This window comes from Mya arenaria, chromosome 9 (assembly GCF_026914265.1).
Source record: "Mya arenaria isolate MELC-2E11 chromosome 9, ASM2691426v1".
Taxonomy (NCBI): domain Eukaryota; kingdom Metazoa; phylum Mollusca; class Bivalvia; order Myida; family Myidae; genus Mya; species Mya arenaria.
In genome coordinates this window covers 47800611-47821925 of record NC_069130.1, presented here as the reverse complement: position 1 = coordinate 47821925, position 21315 = coordinate 47800611, and the positions used below count along the sequence as shown (strand labels likewise).

At 33.9% G+C, this 21315-nt stretch overlaps 1 protein-coding gene across 9 annotated transcripts in view; it reads right to left on the bottom strand.

Moving 5' to 3' along the window:
* Window positions 1–19660, bottom strand: part of LOC128203244 (sex peptide receptor-related protein 2-like) — a 29516-nt gene extending 9856 nt beyond the window's left edge. The window contains exons 1-2 of one of the 9 annotated variants that reach the window (XM_052904563.1): window positions 19427–19660; window positions 12885–13038 (exon numbers count right to left, since the gene is read on the bottom strand). The gene's annotated coding sequence lies outside the window, so the exon portion shown is untranslated. Of the gene's footprint in view, window positions 1–3764; window positions 3861–4824; window positions 4856–4960; window positions 4982–5380; window positions 5449–10464; window positions 10624–12884; window positions 13039–19426 lie in introns of those variants that run through there. The other 8 variants (XM_052904554.1, XM_052904560.1, XM_052904558.1 and 5 more) reach the window with 8 other exon arrangements.
* Between the last annotated feature and the right edge of the window lie 1655 nt (window positions 19661–21315).

Genomic DNA, 21315 nt, shown 5'->3' with positions numbered 1-21315 from the left:
TGACAGTTAGTTCTGGTGGGTGGGGTAGATGGTTCAGAAAAGACTGCAGTTACTATTCTTATTGGAGTATTATAAACAACAAATTCTCATCTATTCTAAAACATTTGTTTTGAAAATTAACACAAATAATACATTAGTCTGTTTTACTATCTGACAGTCATAATCTAATGAGGAATCTGTATGTACATTACCAGGTATAACTAATAGTCTTATGAATGAACACAAATCATCATCAATAAAAATTATGGTATTTATACTGCTGTGTGTATTTTATTACTATGTAATAAACATTTTACTTAGAGTAATTATGTCATGCTGTCACCTGTGTAGTCTTCTGAATGATTTGTTGATTTTCAAATATTATGATGGCCATCGGACTAGTCGCATACCCCCAGGCCTGGAATTAAATCGGGTTCCAGATTGTCTTAAAACCCATTCATAAATAAGTCTATGAGTAACTTACTTTTTATAAAAATATGCTTTTTATGTTCCATTCCTTTCTTTACAGATATGATTCAAATATGCTGATGTTACCTTCTGAGATCATTACTTTCAATGAAGAACATCACTACAATTGGTTGGGCTGCTAGATTGGTAGCAACGTGATGGACAGCTAGTACCTGACATGCTATTGTTGGTTTGGCATCTATTGCTTACTGGGCCGCTATATTGGATGGACCATACGTGTTGGTTGAACAATTATAAATGGTTGGACTGGAAGTGTTGGTTGGACCACCAGTGTTGTTTGGACTGCTTGTTGGACAGAATGTGTGATAGACAACTAGTGTTATTTGAATCACTGTTGGGTCATATTGGTTTGATTCCCATTGCTAGTTAACTTGTTGGATCTCTTTTGTTGGTTGAACTGTTATTTTTTGACTGTTATTATTGATATTCATACATGTATAATATGTTAAGTGCTTAGTATTCAACACTTATTATTATTACTATTGTTATCATAAGAAATATTATTATTATTCAAAAATCATATAAATATATAAAATTAAATATTTTTTTATGTCCTTGTACTTTAGTTATGTTTTACATTTACAATGTGCATCATAATGTTTTATTATATGAACAACTCTTTTTATAGATATTTAAATAAACATTAATTCTGTACAACCATTTTTTGTTTCTTTTGCTACAATTTGTATGATAGTGTCAGACATTTTCTACAGAAATGATAAATTTGTCTTAAAAAAAGCACAGCAAAAAAATCAGAGCTCATGGTAACTTCTTTAAATGCTGATTCTCATCAAACTGAATAGTTAAATTGCATCATTGAATGTATGATTCTTCATTAAATTTGATGAGATCTCCTGCCAATTGACCTTTAGTGACATGCACCTTAAAACTGCAATCTTACAGATTAACTGATTTTGATATCATTGCCTTCAATTCAGTCAGTCATATAAGATGATTCACAAAATAACAGATCTCAATTGTTTGAAACACTGTCAAGACTCCATTTTCTTAAAGCGTTAGAAACGCTTTTTAACCATAAATATATCCATTTTCAAACAAAGATACGTACAAATGTTATCTGATCTTCTATCAGCAATCTTTTATCACTGGTTTTCCGACATTTTTTTGTCAAAACGGTCAAAATAATTCTGTAAAAATGTTTTCTGATCTTCCATCAGCAATCTTATATCACTGGTTTTCAGACATTTTTTTGTCAAAATGGTCAGTCTGAGAATGCAGCTTTAAACTTGAGCACTGTATTTACAATGATGAGCAATTTTAGTTATGAAAATTAAAATACATAGGAGCAGATGTATTGAATCATTCAAGTCTTGAAATATTATGTATGATCTTGCTGGACATGAGCCTATTGTTTCTGGAAATTTGCATGTGTACCAAGTTTCATTTAAATCGCAAGGCTGTTTGAATTTGGGCCAAGAAAATATTCGGCCTACAGTACTGCGCTAACGACACCTAGGCCTATTGACTATAACAATACTAAAGTAACATGATAGGAAAAAGCTCGAACCAACGGCTGCCAGAAAAAGCACGGTGCTCCTACAAACTAAGTTAACCGGGTGGCTAGTTATTGCCCACAAACGTCAACTCGATTTTATGTCTTTTTAATATTAACCATGGGAGTTTACACAGTCATTGGACTAAAAAGATCATAGACAATCATATTAATAACAACGGTATTTTTTACAATTTAATAATAACATTAAACATGATTTAATTCAATAACAATAAATTGTCCTTGGTATGCAATAATCCCTTTAAAGGTTCATTTGCCAAGGGTTAAAAAACCACATCTTGCTTCTTTTTGAAAAATCTCTTGTTCGACTGTTATCGGCTATAAAGTGTTGTTTCACATCCTGTGTCATAATTTTAAGTTATAAATGTCTACTTTTTGTACCAAACATTTAAATTTATGTCACTTGTGTGCATTTCTTTAGTCCTTGCAGTCAAGAAAGTTTTCATTCATATTGACACACTTCATTTATGTTATCTCTGTTCTTGAACCGATTCCGTCTCTTGTGTTTTGCACAAAAATATCTTGTAAAACCACTGATATAGCAGGTGCTATCAGATCAATGGTATCAACTGCCTACTCCTGTTCCTTGGAGGAATCAAACATCCAGAATGGACATCTCTGATATAAAATAAATAGTGTTATCATCATCCAACTTAGCCAGAAAAAATAAAAATATAAAAGACTCTTAACTGTTAAAGCTGCACTCTCACAGATATACCGTTTTGACAACTTTTTTCATTTGTTGTCTTGGAAAGAGGCAATTTCTGCGTAAATATCTGCAAAGCAGTGATATAAGCCTGCTGACAAAAAAAAATCAGATCACCGATTTTCATATCTCCATTTAAAAATTATTATTTTATGGCTAATTTTAAAAGCGTTACTAACGGTTTAAGAAAAATGCATTAAAAATTATTTCATTTACTTAAAAATGAAAATCTGCGATCCAATGTTTTGTCAGCAGTCTTATATCACTGGTTTTCTTGCACGTTTGCATAAATTGGCAGTCGAAGACAAAAAAACAACAGTTGTCAAAATGTTTAATCTGTGAGAGTGCAGCTTTAATATCAGTCAGATATTTAAATAGTTACAATTTACTAGTACAATATTAATAAGCTGTTATTTTAAGACCTGCATATTTGTTTACATACAGCACAGCAGTCAGTATTTAAATGCCCTTCTTAATCACATTTAAGCTTCATTTACTTGACTGTTTTGAAGATGCAGATTTTAACAATTTCACACTAATTGCAACATATCATTCATTTAATTTAATAACAAACTCAACAAACCACAATTGAATGCATACTTCATAACAACCAATATGTATTTGAAGTCTTTGAGAACTACTATGAAAGTCTTTACCATTATATTTGATATTTTACCCCACCCACTTAAATGTGTACTGAAGTTGGGTATAAACGTCGAAAACTTCATTGACATTTACAAAAAACGGTAGATAGTTATAGAAGAATGTATAACCTGATGTTCCTAACATGTTTTACTCACCTATCGATCTATTTTGCCAATTATGCTCTTCCTTTCACTCGTATCGATAACTAGGAAATTGAATGCGGAAATAAACCGGAAGTCACCTTTGTCGCAAAGCATTATGGGCTTCTGGAATAAGTCGAATGATTTAACTAAAATCGAATTAAAACCTTTCTCTGCTTTAAACAACACTTGCCACAATTAAAACACGCATAACATCTACAAGACACTAAACAATACAGCAAGGACAGGCGCCACTTCACCATAGTTATACCTTATAATCTCTGGTCAACTAGTAAACACAATATCCAAAGATAATATCCAAATAGTATGGTACTAGAACCACTGCCTTACGTTATTAATGTTCAAGGCGAATATACAATGAAACGGTTTAGCGTAGAACATCCAACTGTTTTCACAGAAAGCTCATCAAGCACGATTGTGGAGGTCAGGTACCCATCTCAATCTAAGCCGAACTCCTTAGCTGAAGTGCTTTATCTTGACAGACGGTTCACTATCGAGAGTAAAGTGTGATAATTTGTCAAGGATACCAGAACTATGACGTAACGGATATACTATCTGCCTGGCACCGGTTCGAATTTCAGACTTTCATTCTTACAATATCAAGGGCCCGTTACGGTTCATGGAGATTAATTCCAGAGCTCATAAACTCTTGACAATAATAATTATATACTTTCTTTTACATGATCATCAGCTGTATGCCCTTCGCAGCTCATCAAGCATGTAAGAAATATTCTGATAAAAAAATTGAGGGACTTTTTTTACAGATTTCATGTTTGCAACTTTTCATTTGTTCAAAAATGTGTTCAAAATCATTTTTTACGAACTTTTAATAGCACACAGCCAACAGCAATGGGCAGAGAATGAGATATAATGTTGTCTGAACAAAGTTTTCTGAATTTAAGCCTTAATCCATACAGCTTTCAGTAATAGCGTTTCTTTAGCAAATACATGATTTATTTGTATTCACATTTTAATTAATTATGAATGCTAGTGCATTTATTGAAATTTTTGATCATGTTAATACTTATACTATTGATATAACCTTATTCAGTGTTATATGTCAATCATGTTTTCTGATTACATGTGAATGACTCCGTATTCAGTGTGATATGTCAATCATGTTTTCTGATTACATGTGAATGACTCTCCGATACCCGTATCATATGATTCATATGATTATTACAATTTATTCCGTATAGTATAAATCATATGAATTGTAGTTTGAGTCAATAAACGTCGTTTGACTTGACTTTACTTGACTTGATGATACTTTACCATTGTTTCAAGCAGTACAACTTAATTTAATTTACCTTTCTTTAAGTCCGTACATTTAGAACCAGAGACATTTAGTGAGGGAACATTCCTATACATCTTTGTTTTTAAACATTTTGTATCATCTTTGAATACAAATATAATGATAAACACAGAATGATGCAATCTTCCTACCATTTTGTTATGCAGAATGGTTTGCCAACTTGTTAACGTTCGTGGTTTTTCTGTTTGTTGGTTGTTGTTTTTTTGACGATAGCGTTCTCGTACTTTGCTTGTATATTTCTCACTACTGGCTTACTGCCACGCTTAATCAATAAAGCATTTCGACGTATGACATTTGTTTTGTAATAATTTATCATTAATACCAAATACAGTCTGATGTTTTTCTCTTCAACTTTAAATTTGAAATACGAAAGTGTCAGATAAAGGATTGATTAACATTGAAACGTGATAGAGAAAAACAACTGTACATAGATTGATTGTAAGGTTATTTATCGAACATATTGTGAATTTGACAGTTTATTTAAACGTTTTAGATTTAGTTTGAAATTAACACTACATATTTTAAAATAATAATGTGCACGAAAAACGTACCCTTCTTGATATCCGTACAATTAGAAACAAACACATTTAGTGTGGGAATATTCCTTCACATATTTGTTTTTAAATATTTTGAATGATACATAAGGCCACACCAAATTGATCTTTAGTTCCTTGGATTTTTGCCAAAAAAAAAAAAATGGAGCGAGCGAGCGAAATAAAAATAAAAATATATATTTTTTTTAACATTTTTCATAAAATATGAAGCGAGCGCAAGCGAAAAACATATTAAAAATGGACAAATTACACTTTAATCTATATTTAAACTCAAAATATCTGGTTCACAGGTAAAAAAATTGGAGCGATCGCATGAAAAAAATAAAAATATTTTTTTTACATTTTCAAAAAAACAGGTGCGGCGAATCCGAGGAACGAAAGATCAATTTGGTGTGGCCTAACGACGAATAGAAGCATAAACAAACCTCCAATCCTTTTTTTATGCAAAATACTTTGCCAACTTGTAAAAGTAACACTCGTATTTAAAATCAACATAAACACATTTATAACAAACATAAATTTTGAATGATAAACCTTTAACTACTTAATAAATAATGCATTTATGGAAAATATTAATTACTGATAACAAGATTGTAACCGTGTATCTAATAGCTGAAATCGCCCAAAATATTAAAGGATTGGTGAGTGCTAAAAGATTTACTGTTAGCTACGATCATCTCATGAGGTAGAAAATACCAAGTTTTCTGCACATTTCTTTCAAATTCAACACGGCATCCTTCATAAGAATCATTGTTTTCGATATTTAATCATCCTTTTCGGTAAATTAAAACATTTGTATTAATTGCGGTATAACATATTTGGGAGTAAGAGTGCATCTTTAACATTTGAGGTCAATCTGTTTTATTTTGATTATGACGTTATCGTTCATTGCTTGTATATCAATCACAACTGGCTTGCTGACACGCCCAATTAATAATTTAATTCATTCGTGGCATTCCGATGAATGACATATTATATCTACGTTTCGATTTGTTTTGTAACTATTTTATATGATTACCAAATACAGCCTGATGTCACTCTCTTTAATTTTAATCTGAAATACGATATGTCAGATAAAGGATTGATTAACATTGAGACGTGATAGAGAACGAAACTGTACTTAGATTAAATGTAAGGCTATTTATCGAACATATTGTGAATTTTTGACAGTTGATACAAAAGGTTTAATTGCTAGATTTATTTTTGCCCTAGTACTAGAAGGCATAACTTGTCAAGTTGTTACTACATGTAGAACTGTTCGGTCTCACAAAACCCCCACATAATTGCATTTTATTATTGACCACCTGCACGGGTATGTGTTCTCATCTACCACCCGTACGGGTATGTGTTCTTATCGACCACCTGTACGGGTATGTGTTCTTATCGACCACATGTACGGGTATGTGTTCTTATTGACCACCTGTATGTGTATGTGTTCTTATTGGCCACCTGTACGGGTATGTGTTCTTATTGGCCACCTGTACGGGTATGTGTTCTTATTGACCACATGTACGGGTATGTGTTCTTATTGACCACCTGTATGTGTATGTGTTCTTATTGACCACAGGTACGGGTATGTGTTCTTATTGGCCACCTGTATGTGTATGTGTTCTTATTGACCACATGTACGGGTATGTGTTCTTATTGGCCACCTGTACGGGTATGTGTTCTTATTGACCACATGTACGGGTATGTGTTCTTATTGACCACCTGTACGGGTATGTGTTCTTATTGACCACAGGTACGGGTATGTGTTCTTATTGACCACCTGTATGTGTATGTGTTCTTATTGGCCACCTGTACGGGTATGTGTTCTTATTGACCACATGTACGGGTATGTGTTCTTATTGACCACAGGTACGGGTATGTGTTCTTATTGGCCACCTGTATGTGTATGTGTTCTTATTGACCACAGGTACGGGTATGTGTTCTTATTGGCCACCTGTATGTGTATGTGTTCTTATTGGCCACCTGTACGGGTATGTGTTCTTATTGACCACATGTACGGGTATGTGTTCTTATTGACCACAGGTACGGGTATGTGTTCTTATTGGCCACCTGTACGGGTATGTGTTCTTATTGACCACATGTACGGGTATGTGTTCTTATTGACCACATGTACGAGTATGTGTTCTTATCGACCACCTGTAAGGGTATGTGTTCTTATTGACCACATGTACGGGTATGTGTTCTTATTGACCACCTGTATGTGTATGTGTTCTTATTGACCACATGTACGGGTATGTGTTCTTATTGGCCACATGTATGTGTATGTGTTCTTATTGGCCACCTGTACGGGTATGTGTTCTTATTGGCCACCTGTACGGGTATGTGTTCTTATTGGCCACCTGTACGGGTATGTGTTCTTATTGACCACATGTACGGGTATGTGTTCTGTTCTTATTGACCACATGTACGGGTATGTGTTCTTATTGACCACCTGTATGTGTATGTTTTCTTATTGACCACCTGTATGTGTATGTGTTCTTATTGACCACCTGTATGTGTATGTGTTCTTATTGGCCACCTGTACGGGTATGTGTTCTTATTGACCACATGTACGGGTATGTGTCCTTATTGACCATATGTACGGGTATGTGTTCTTATTGACCACCTGTATGTGTATGTGTTCTTATTGACCACCTGTATGTGTATGTGTTCTTATTGACCACCTGTATGTGTATGTGTTCTTATTGGCCACCTGTACGGGTATGATTTCTTATTGGCCACATGTACAGGTATGTGTTCTTATTGGCCACCTGTACGTCTCAATAGGCTCAATTCAGAAATTCAAAATAACGAGAAACATTAACCAGTGAAAAGTTGCATGTATAAAGAGTGTGCATACCCATTTGATTTTGACACGAGTTATAGGCATTTGTCATTTCGAGGGAATGTTAATCATTGGTGAGCCACGGCGCACTGGAGACCCGAGTTTGCCTAGATACGTCCCTGTGCGTGTTTTTATAACCTAAATATTTGCGTTTTTTTTACTGCATTGACATCGAAGTATTTATTGAGTTAAAATGATTTATAAAAATCACGCCAATAAAACATATGTGACAGCGTTTGTAACAACAATTAATTCATTGTTTTACGAGACAGCACTTTGAAAACATGCACGTCTGCACCACGAGTTATTTTTGTGATGTTTAACGGCTGTAAGTATATGTTTACCTATATCAATTGTATGAAACACAGTCGCACAACCATTTATTTTGTACATACTAACAAACATTTTAGTTATCTATATGTTATTTTGTAAACTACCTATAAAGTGGCCCAGCTACTGTTAATATATATCTTTCGCTTCACCTGATTTAAATCAATAACGGCTGACTGCTGATTTACTTAAATAATTATATTGGGAAGATTGAGAAATACTGACATCTCATTGGACAAAATAAAATGTTGACCACTAGATGTATTAAGTGTTTATTCCATACCAAACTAATTATATGATGTTTGATTTTTGGCTGTTTAAACGAAGAAAATCAATTGGGAGATCGTTAAAAACTTTGTTAAAGTTAACCACGTTGTTAACAGCATCATTGTTAACGTTAACACGAAACCCGTTTTGTAACAGCTCAAATATTTAGATAAAACACGTGAAACAGGTGAAACCGGTGCCCCAAGCAATGCTATTAATACTGAAGATCACAAACGTGTCCATTTTTAGTTACATTACAATGATTTGAGCGTTAACAATGATGACGTTCGTTAACTCAATCGTCGACTTTAAAGGGTTCTCAACAATCGATACATTAACGTAAACACAACAAATGTACTATGGTAATGATGCTTAATTAATATTAATTTGTAGCAATGAAACACGCCTAAAAGTGTGCGAGTATGCATACTTGACTTCATGATCCTAAAACTGTCCATTTTCCAGTACTAAATCAAGCACCTCAGAACGCCCTGAATGCACCAGATTGCACCATGGGTTTCAAAATTTTCCGAGGGGGCAATTGCCACCGGACCCCACCCCCAGCACAATTATGAATCCACAAAAAATAGAGGGCTTGCTACGACCCTGGACTATGATATTTACAAGATATCATTTTAAGTTCTAAAGAGTCAGTTATCAATCGAACGTTGCCATTTGTGTTTGGTGGTCCTTGCGCTATATATAGAATCACTTTGACGTGACCTTGGTGCCTATAACAGTGACACGGTAAGAGGATGTGGTGTACACTTAACCAATATTCTTGACATTCAAGCTGACATTTGGCACGTAAAGAAAAACCACATTTCTTGCAGACGACATTGGCGAAATGTTTTAACTTTTAAGATATGAATTCAGACTTAAGGCTCTGAACGTGGTAAAACTCATAAACTATTCTATTTCATTGCTGTTAGTATATGTCACTCTGACACAACTATGTAAACAGTTTTTGCAAAACAAATAAAGCGGAGAAAAGTGAATTCATCTTTGAAGGTCATTACATAGTACAAAAGTCGTTAAAAGGAATGTTAAAACATTTTTGTTTTAGTATTGGGGTTCTGAATTTATAAAACATATCCATGGCAACATTCAATAAATTGTTAATAAAAAAATAGAGAGATAAAAAATGATGTATTCCTTTGACCGGTAAATAAAGTTATTCACCAACTGTAAACTAGTATAAGTGTACTTTTGTATAATTTGACATTTTATACATTGTGATTGAAATTTCTCAATTCCCACGCAAACTAGTGGGTGTATTTTTTTTATTGTATGTGCTTTGTGGCAAGTATATGCGATAACCTACTTCTTTTTCTCAGAAAAATGCATAAAACGTCAATTTTTTGAACATAAATATAAAAATACGCGATCTAATATTTTGTAAGCAGTCTTATATAACTGTTTTCCATGTATTTTCGCAAAAATAAAAAAGTTGTCAAAACGTTCAATCTCTGAGAGTGCAGCTTTAAAGTGCATTTTATATAAATATTTAATGTACACTATGTATACAAAATAGGGTAATTAATTCAAAGCGATACAATTAAACACTTCATTAAATTTAAGTTAAACATTTAAAATATAGTTTAAATTTAAAACTACTAACATATAATAATAATCTGTACGAAAAACGTACCTTTCTGTAAGTCCGTACATTTAGAAACAAAAACATTCAGTGAGAAACATTCCTTCACATCTTTGCTTTTAAATATCTTACATATGATACATAGAGAATGATGAGACCTACATACCATTTTGTATGCAACTTGCCAACTTGTGAATCTGTTTTCTTGTCAAGATACTTTTTGACGATGGCGTTCTCGTTCTTTGCTAGTATACAACTCAAAGCGTGTTCTTATCGACTACCTGTACAAATGTGCGTGTTCTCATCGACTACCTGTACAAATGTGCGTGTTCTCATTGACTACCTGTACAAATGTGCGTGTTCTCATCGACTACCTGTACAAATGTGCGTGTTCTCATCGACTACCTGTACAAATGTGCGTGTTCTTATAGAATACCTTAACACATGTGCGTATTCTTATCGACTACCTGTACAAATGTGCGTGTTCTCATCGACTACCTGTACAAAGGTGCGTGTTCTTATCGACTATTTGCACAAATGTGCGTGTTCTTATCGACTATTTGCACAAATGTGCGTGTTCTTATAGAATACCTTAACACATGTGCGTGTTCTTATTGACTACCTGTACAAATGTGCGTGTTCTTATCGACTACTAGTATTTGTACAAATGTGCGTGTTCTTATCGACTACCTGTACAAATGTGCGTGTTCTTATCGACTACCTGTACAAATGTGCGTGTTCTTATCGACTACCTGTACAAATGAGCGTGAACGTATCGACTACCTGTACAAATGTGCGTGTACGTATCGACTACCTGTACAAATGAGCGTGTTCTCATCGACTACCTGTACAAATGTGCGTGTTCTTATCGACTACCTGTACAAATGTGCGTGTTCTCATCGACTACCTGTACAAAGGTGCGTGTTCTTATCGACTATTTGCACAAATGTGCGTGTTCTTATCGACTATTTGCACAAATGTGCGTGTTCTTATAGAATACCTTAACACATGTGCGTGTTCTTATTGACTACCTGTACAAATATGCGTGTTCTTATCGACTACTAGTATTTGTACAAATGTGCGTGTTCTTATCCACTACCTGTACAAATGTGCGTGTTCTTATCGACTACCTGTACAAATGTGCGTGTTCTTATCGACTACCTGTACAAATGAGCGTGAACGTATCGACTACCAGTACAAATGTGCGTGTACGTATCGACTACCTGTACAAATGAGCGTGTACGTATCGACTACCTGTACAAATGTGCGTGTTCTTATCGACTACCTGTATAAATGTTCGTGTTCTTATCGACTAGCTGTACAAATGTGCGTGTTCTCATCGACTACCTGTACAAATGAGCGTGTACGTATCGACTACCGGTACAAATGAACGTGTACGTATCGACTACCTGTACAAATGTGCGTGTTCTTATCGACTACCTGTATAAATGTTCGTGTTCTTATCGACTACCTGTACAAATGTGCGTGTTCTCATCGACTACCTGTACAAATGTGCGTGTTCTTATAGTCTACCTTAACAAATGTGCGTGTTCTTATCGACTACCTGTACAAATGTGCATGGTATAATCGACTACCTGTACAAATGTGCATGGTATAATCGACTACCTGTACAAATGTGCGTGATCGTACCGACTACATGTAGAAATGTGCGTGTTCTTATCGACTACCTGTACAAATGTGCATGGTATAATCGACTACCTGTACAAATGTGCGTGATCGTACCGACTACATGTAGAAATGTGCGTGTTCTTATCGACTACCTGTACAAATGTGCGTGCTCTTATAGACTACCTGTACAAATGCGCGTTCCTACAGATAACCAGTATAATTTGGTGTTTTATTGACTACTTGTAACTTATGAATAAGTATTGTGTACGTTTACAATTAAATGCGAGTTCTTTTTGGTCATCTATCAACATGCAGGTTCTTTATTATCTCAGCATACCTTCGTGTTATTATTGACCAAATGCAGAATTTGCATTTTATTGAGATGGTTTAATTAAAACATATGTGCCAGCATTTGTAACTACAATAAATTAACTGCTTTACTAGAAAGACTGTAAGTATGTATTTGCCAACATGAATTAATCAACCCGCACTTCTGCACTAAGAGTTATTATTTGCGATGGTATTTGTAACAATAAATCATTTACTGTCATACGAGATAGCACTTTTACAACATGCACAGCTGCACCAAGAGTTTATTTGTAATGATAAACGGCACTTGGTATGTATTTACAGAAGTGGTAGGATGCGACAAAGTTGCATAACCATTTATTTTGTGAAAGTACAAACTGACAAACATTTTAGTGGTCTACATGTTATTGTGTTAACTTCCTGTGGCCAAACAATTGTTTATATATACAGTTTTAACCCCGTTGGCTCGAACTTCAAGGGACCGGCGATAATACATCAAGCCTCGGAAATTCGAACCAAACGGCAATGTTTACCTTCAGTATAAATAAATCAGTTCTTTACATCTAGTTCGAGCCAACGAGGAGTTCGAGCCAAGCGAGTTCGAGCCAACAGTGAATTCGAGCCGATGGATTTCGACTGTATATCGCTTCACCTGATTTAAATCGCTCACGGCTGATTGCTGTTATGCTGAAATAAATGTAGTGGAACCTTTGAGAAGTACTGCCATCTCATTGGACAAAAGAAAACGTTGACCACTGAATATATTCAGAGTTAATACCAAACCAATTTTATTATATGCTTAACATCATTTGGCTGGTATATTTTTGGACTTCTAATGGAGTTAATCACAATGGGTCGATTGTTGAGAACTGAGTCAAAGTTAACAAATTTGTTAACATCATCTTTGTAAATTTAAAATGTGAAATGTTTTGTAATATGCTCTATATGTAGATAAAACACGTACTGTAAAGGTTAAACCGGTGCCTCGAACATTATTAGAACTACTGCATAAACTGAATAACTGTCCATTTCAATTCCAAAGCAATAACTTTAACAATGATGACGTTAACAACGTTGTTAACTTAAAAGAACTTTCTGAACAATCGGACAATAAACTTAATTGTAAATGTACTACCGTTATGTTGGCTTATATGAAGTTGTTGAAAATGTAAGAAACACATTTTAAAATCAAATGATATGTGTATACATACTGGTTCCATGTATTAATAAATATGGTATTAACAAGATGGCATTCCGACTTCCTAAAGAGGCTGTTATAAATATATGTTGCTATTTGTGTTTGTAAGTCCTGGCGCTAAATATAGAATCATTTGTGCTAATAACCGTGACACGTTCAAAGGACGTGGTATACACGTCAACAACTCTCGGGGATAGCGGATATTTGGCACTCAACAAAAGACCGTATGTCATTCAGACGACATTGACGAAATGTCTCCAGATTTGAAATAAGCCTAAAGCCGAACTCGGAACGTGGTTAAATGTTAACATGTTCTTTTTCATATATGTAAGTATACATCGCTCTCACACAAGTATGTAAACAGATTCTGTAAAACGTATACAGTGGGAAAAAGAGTTAAACTTAAAAATGGCCCATCTTCTTAGCCCAGACTTGGTAAATATAGACAAATTGTTAAAAATTGTAATGCTGTTTTATGCCGAGATAAAAATATGACAAATTATGAAATTATCTGTCATGCAAAGGATAATTGTCAACACATTTGAAATATTATATTAACTATATATAATTCGTGATAATTGTTATTGTGCAGGTGTATAACATTAATACATTGCTGCCTGATTCTTCTATAAACGTATACTTGAGTAAGCAGAGAGGTTGCGTACCACGCCGTATACTCGTGTAAGCAGAGGGGTTGCGTACCACGCCGTATACTCGTGTAAGCAGAGGGGTTGCGTACCACGCCGTATTATCCAGTAATCAGAGAGGTTGCGTACCACGCCGTATACTCGAGTAAGCAGAGGGGTTGCGTACAACGCCGTATACTCGAGTAAGCAGAGAGGTTGCGTACCACGCCGTATACCCAAGTAAGCAGAAAGGTTGCGTACCACGCCGTATACTCGAGTAAGTAGAGAGGTTGCGTACATCGCCATATACTCGATTAAGCAGAGAGGTTGCGTACCACGCCGTATACTCGAGTAAGCAGAGAGATTGCGTACCACGTCGTATACTCGAGTAAGCAGAGAGGTTGCGTACCACGCCGTATACTCGAGTAAGCAGAGAGGTTGCGTACTACGCCGTATATTCGAGTAAGCACAAAGGTATCGTACAACGCCGTATACCCGAGTAAGCAGAGAGATGGCGTACCACGACGTATACTTGAGTAAGCAGAAAGGTTGCGTACCACGCCGTATACTCTAGTAATCAGAGAGGTTGCGTACCACGCCATATACTCGAGTAAGTAGAGGGGTTGCGTACAACGCCGTATACTCGTGTAAGCAGAGGGGTTGCGTACCACGTCGTATTATCCAGTAATCAGAGAGATGGCGTACCACGCCGTTTATCCAAGTAAGCAGAGCGGTTGCGTACCACGCTGTATACCCAAGTAAGCAGAGAGGTTGCGTACCACGCCTTTTACCCGATTAAGCAGAGAGGTTGCGTACCACGCCGTATACTCGAGTAAGCAGAGAGGTTGCTTTTACGCCGTATACTCGAGTAAGCAGAGAGGTTGCGTACCACGCCGTATACTCCAGTAATCAGAGGTTGCGTACCACGCCCTATACTCCAGTAATCAGAGTGGTTGCGTACCACGCCTTATACCCGAGTTAGCAGAGAGGTTGCGTACCACGCCGTATACTCCAGTAATCAGAGGTTGCGTACCACGCCCTATACTCCAGTAATCAGAGTGGTTGCGTACCACGCCTTATACCCGAGTTAGCAGAGAGGTTGCGTACCACGCCGTATACTCCATTAATCAGAGGTTGCGTACCACGCCCTATACTCCAGTAATCAGAGTGGTTGCGTACCACGCCTTATACCCGAGTTAGCAGAGAGGTTGCGTACCACGCCGTATACTCCAGTAATCAGAGAGGTTGCGTACCACGCCGTATACTCCAGTAATCAGAGAGGTTTGCTTTCCATCTTACGGAGCTTCTGCACGCAAATGTGCATTTTACGTTTATATAGCTACGCACATATGACCGCTTTTCAATACGATATCTTAGTCGTAAACATTACGCTGCTTAGAATTGCTCGGGGTCAACCGTATTTAAAAATACGGGCAGAATCTATGGGATAATTGTCCTTATGATAATTGTATTGACACCATAAAGGGATTCACGCTAAGAAAGTTACGATCTTAAACCTTATGTTCTTTATTGAAACTGGGCCCAGGTCTCCCTTTTAAATGTAAACATTACGCTGCTAACAAATGTTCAGGTACATCCGTAAAGTTACGGGAAGAATCTATGCGATAAATGTCCTTTAGATATGATAATAATTTTATTGAAATGCAGTTAACGCCAAATACGAGTATACGTCTGGAAATTCACGATCTTAAGCCTTAATACGATCTGTATTCAAATGAGCCCCATAGCTGGTATTATTGGTCTTAATTGGATCTAAGAACGATGTAGCTAATCGGATTACTTGTTATTTATAACTGATTATTTGAGTGAATAAAGTCAATGATGTATGACAATTAGATTGACTTAAGTCGCATATTGAATACCACCTACGGTAGTTCGCTCAAGAACCATTTTGCAACGTCCGCCGTCGCAACCGCATGATGACTATAACCGATACACACCCTTCGATACAAGGGCTTAATAATTGTTTGTTTCCACAAACATCACACCCAAAAGTCTGGACCACCCTCAGATACTTCAACTACCTGCTGCAAATATCTCATTCATGTTTATTTTAGCAAAGAACGAACACTATTGTATCAGTATAAATATATTCAACTAGATTTATACTGACATATATATATTTGAGTGAATATATATAGTTTCTCATATGTTAAACATATTTTAATAATTCATTATTTCATTTTTTCTATCTATCGATATACCAATTAACAGAGTATAATTATACGTGTTTTGCTTGAATTAATTCATTTATATATAATTTTGTTTACCGAAAATAGAAATGAGGTTTCATACAAGCCAATGGATTTCTCCTCAATTCTGTATATTCTGTTATATGTGTATGTTGTAGATGTTTATTTGTTATAAAAACAAATACTGTTTAAACCAAATATATTAAACGAACACACGGATGACAAATGCGTGAAGATAATTTTACTGTACCATCAAGTAAACTTCACTATTTCCATTGTTTGGCTAGGGCGTATCTGACGCGTGTCCCCTTGACGGGCCAATTAAGTATTTTATCAATTTAGATAGCATATCACAATATGCCATATCATAATTTATAATGTCTTCATTGTTAATAAATTAATTTAAATGATAACATGTCAAGTCAAATTTCATGTTGACAACATTGTTTTAGATACCGCGTTCTATTATTTAGTTATTATTATTATTATTATTATTATTATTATTATTATTATTATTATTATTATTATTATTGTTATTATTGTTATTATTATTATTATTATTATTATTATTATTATTGTTATTGTTATTATTATTATTAGTATTATTATTATTATTATTATTATTATTATTATTATTATTATTATTATTATTAATTATTGTTATTAATTATTGTTATTCATTATTGTTATTCATTATTATTATTATTATTGTTATTGTTATTGTTATTGTTATTATTATTATTATTATTATTATTATTGTTGTTGTTGTTGTTGTTGTTGTTGTTGTTGTTGTTGTTGTTGTTGTTGTTGTTGTTGTTGTTGTTATTATTATTATTATTATTATTGTATTATTATTATTATTATTATTATTATTATTATTATTGTTATTGTTATGATGATGATGATGATGATGATGATGATGATGATGATGATGATGATTATTATTAATAAAACTTTTGATTTAACCATCGTTAAACGGTATCACTCATAGGTTTTGTAATGGCAACGATTCTTTAAAACTGTGCTGAATTTGAATTAAAGTCGAAAAAGAAGTATAAAGTTACATATATTTCTACATTTCAAACTTTTATGGATGAATAGATAATAGTCGGTGTCATCTAAAACGAGGTTGTCAACATATTTGGAATGCTTGTGTGTATTTACGCGATATGGAAATATACCTTATTGTTATATATTTCTATACCCCCTAAATAATAAACGCATTTGTTTCTAATAAGTTGTTAAAGTACATTCTCGTTCATCAGAGGTTTGATAATGATAAATCTGATGTACGTATAACAACATCGCTCTGATGTAGGAGAATGATAAGGAAATAAAAATGAATAGCTGAGGACCTGGTATTTCGCTCTACAAACATTGAAAAGCATGGACCTCCCGTCCTCCTACCCCCGCAACCGTATGGTGACTCAGCTATGGTGTGAATTTTGTAATATTATTCTTTTAATAGAGTTTTAAAACCTTTTATGATAATAATATTCACGTTTATCACGGTAAACTGAGTAATTTGGTAATGTGAAATAAGATACTTGAGCGTCTTACACTTAAGTGAACCCCGATCACCAAAGCTGTTTGAAAAAGAAGTATAATATTGAGCTATTTCAAAACAATACTAAACTTTATTAACTTTATTTGATACACCATTTCAGCAGCAGGACTTTATCAGGTGAATACAGTGACATTTTTTCGTACTCTAATATTCATTTGGCTAACATGGCCATTCGCTTCCCTAAACGACTAAATGACGCCATTAAATCAACGTGTATTGAGGAAACTAACTAGCAGAAAACAAAACATAAAATACCCAAATAGACCACAACAACGATAAGACACAAAAGACTGTGCATACAGATTGTATATCACTGCAGCAACTCGTCCATAAAGAGTATCTATTTCTTTCAGTGTTGACGTGTAGAGGATCATTACTGGAGCATAATGGCAGCTCTTATTGTTTCTGTTGAATGTGAAAATTTGGGAGGTGTTTTTTGAAGTTTTTCATCTACAAATATTTCAACTTTCATAATAGAGATCAAAATTGATGTATACCTTTGAATCGGTAGATAAAGGTTACCCCAAACCGTAAACATGTTATTGCAAATTTGTATAATATTATGCACTTTAAAAAAAAGTTTGTTAGTTATTTGCCAATAACATTCCCCGCAGTGGTTTAATGTTAGCATTCCCCACCGTGGTCTAATGATAACATTCCCCGCCGCACTATTAGAAATATGCTAAACTTCTTAAAAGCCTGTCAAAGGTATACAATGTACAAGCAAAGTTTCACATAGAGTGGTTTTGCTCATTACTGGCCCCAATATCACGAAAATACTTAAGTCAAATCTCAATCTTAGTCTCAACTCATTTCACCATATAAAAGCATATTATTCTTCAAAATCTTGCATGTTTTATACTTTTTGAAAACATATTTTCTAATAGGATGTGTTGATAAAAATATTTTGTCAATATTTCAAAGAAAACTAATTCTAGAGCCAAAAAAACTTAGTAGTTTAAATGTATAAAGAATACAGAAATGTACTCAAATACTTTTTTGGCTGTAAAATATATTTACCTGGGAATTCGACCAAAGGCTTTTATCAGCATATTCTATGATAGAATGCGCTTATAAAACTGTAAAAAAAACATATATGATTTTTAATAAATTTTAATGCTATGTGATAAAATGTGTTGAGACTGAGTTTGAGATTTGACTTAAGTATTTTCGTGATATTGGGGCCATATGATAGAGTATTCAAGTGGTGTTTTGATTTACATGCAGGTAGCGTTTGAATGTTGAACTGGATGACAAACGAAGTAAATCAAGGAATGCCATTTTAAAACGGAGCTGAATAGTGAATACAGTAGACAACGTATAATTTCAAACACTAAGTAAGAGGGTAATTATAGTCTACGCATTTACCAAAATAAGTATCCGAGCGTCTGCGACAAGCATACTTATAGCATTTGACCATAACATAAACAATGAAATTATTTATCTTACTATATAATTTTATAAGACTCACCTTAATATAACTATGCCAGTGTGTTGTTAAACCGAATACTGAAGACACTTTTGTAATAATAAACACGTATATAATTCAATGCCGAACATGCATGCTTTACTTAAGGAAGAAACAGAAGTGAAATATTTCAATTAATAATGTCCATTTTAATAACAAAATGTAATGTTTATCTTCAATTGTATAACATGACTATTACAAATATTTAAAAATATCAACCAATTTAAAAGTATTCGTACAAACTTTCACGCTTGTTTTTAAACCGGCTGACATCGCCCTGCGATTGCCTGCACAATTACATTGCGTCATTCATTTAAAGGCCCAATATAGATTTTTAACGAAAATTTATTACGCTTATTAAGGAAACAAAATGTGCATCGTTTTAGTAAGGGTCACTGTATGACAAAAATAGCTAAAATAAAGACGAGCAGTAAGGGATACAAGAAATAAGAACCACAACTTAACACACAGAAAAAATAACGACACAAAAAATATAAACGACCAAAATATCATACAGCAAATATTAACGTCCAAAATAACACACAGCAAATATTAACGACCAAAATAACATACAGCAAATATTAACAACCAAAATAACACACAACAAATATTAACGACCAAAATAACATACAGCAAATATTAACAACCAAACTAACATACAGCAAATATTAACAACCAAAATAACACACACCAAATATAAACACCAAAAATAACACACAACAAATATTAACGACCAAAATAACATACAGCAAATATTAACGACCAAAATAACACACAAAAAATATTAACGACCAAAATAACACACAACAAATACTTACAACCAAAATAACACACAAAAAATATATAACCAACAAAATAACACACAGCAAATATTAACGACCTAAACAACATACAGCAAATATTAACGACCAAAATAACACACAGCAAATACTAACAACTAAAATAACACACACCAAATATTAACCACCAAAATAACACACAACAAATATTAACCACCAAAATAACACACAACAAATATTAACCACCAAAATAACACACAACAAATATTAACCACCAAAATAACATACAGCAAATATTAACGACCAAAATAACACACATAAAATATTAACGACTAAAAATAACACACAACAAATATTAACCACCAAAATAACACACAAAAAATATATAACCACCAAAATAACACACAACAAATATTAACCACCAAAATAACACACAACAAATATTAACGACCAAAATAACATACAACAAATATTAACGACCAAAATAACACACATAAAATATTAACGACTAAAAATAACACACAACAAATATTAACCACCAAAATAACACACAAAAAATATATAACCACCAAAATAACACACAACAAATATTAACCACCAAAATAACACACAACAAATATTAACGACCAAAATAACATACAGCAAATATTAACGACCAAAATAACACACAAAAAATATTAACGACCAAAATAACACACAACAAATACTTACAACCAAAATAACACACAAAAAAATATATACCCACCAAAATAACACACAACAAATATTAACGACCTAAACAACATACAGCAAATATTACCGACCAAAATAACACACAGCAAATACTAACAACTAAAATAATACACACCAAATATTATCGACCAAAATAACACACAACAAATATTACCGACCAAAATAACACACAGCAAATACTAACGACCAAAATAACACACAACAAATATTATCAACCAAAATAACACACAACAAATATTACCGACCAAAAAAACACACAGCAAATACTAACGACCAAATTAACACACAACAAATACTAACGACCAAAATAACATACAGCAAATATTAACGCCCAAAATAACACCCAGCAAATATTAATGACCAAAATAACACATAACAAAT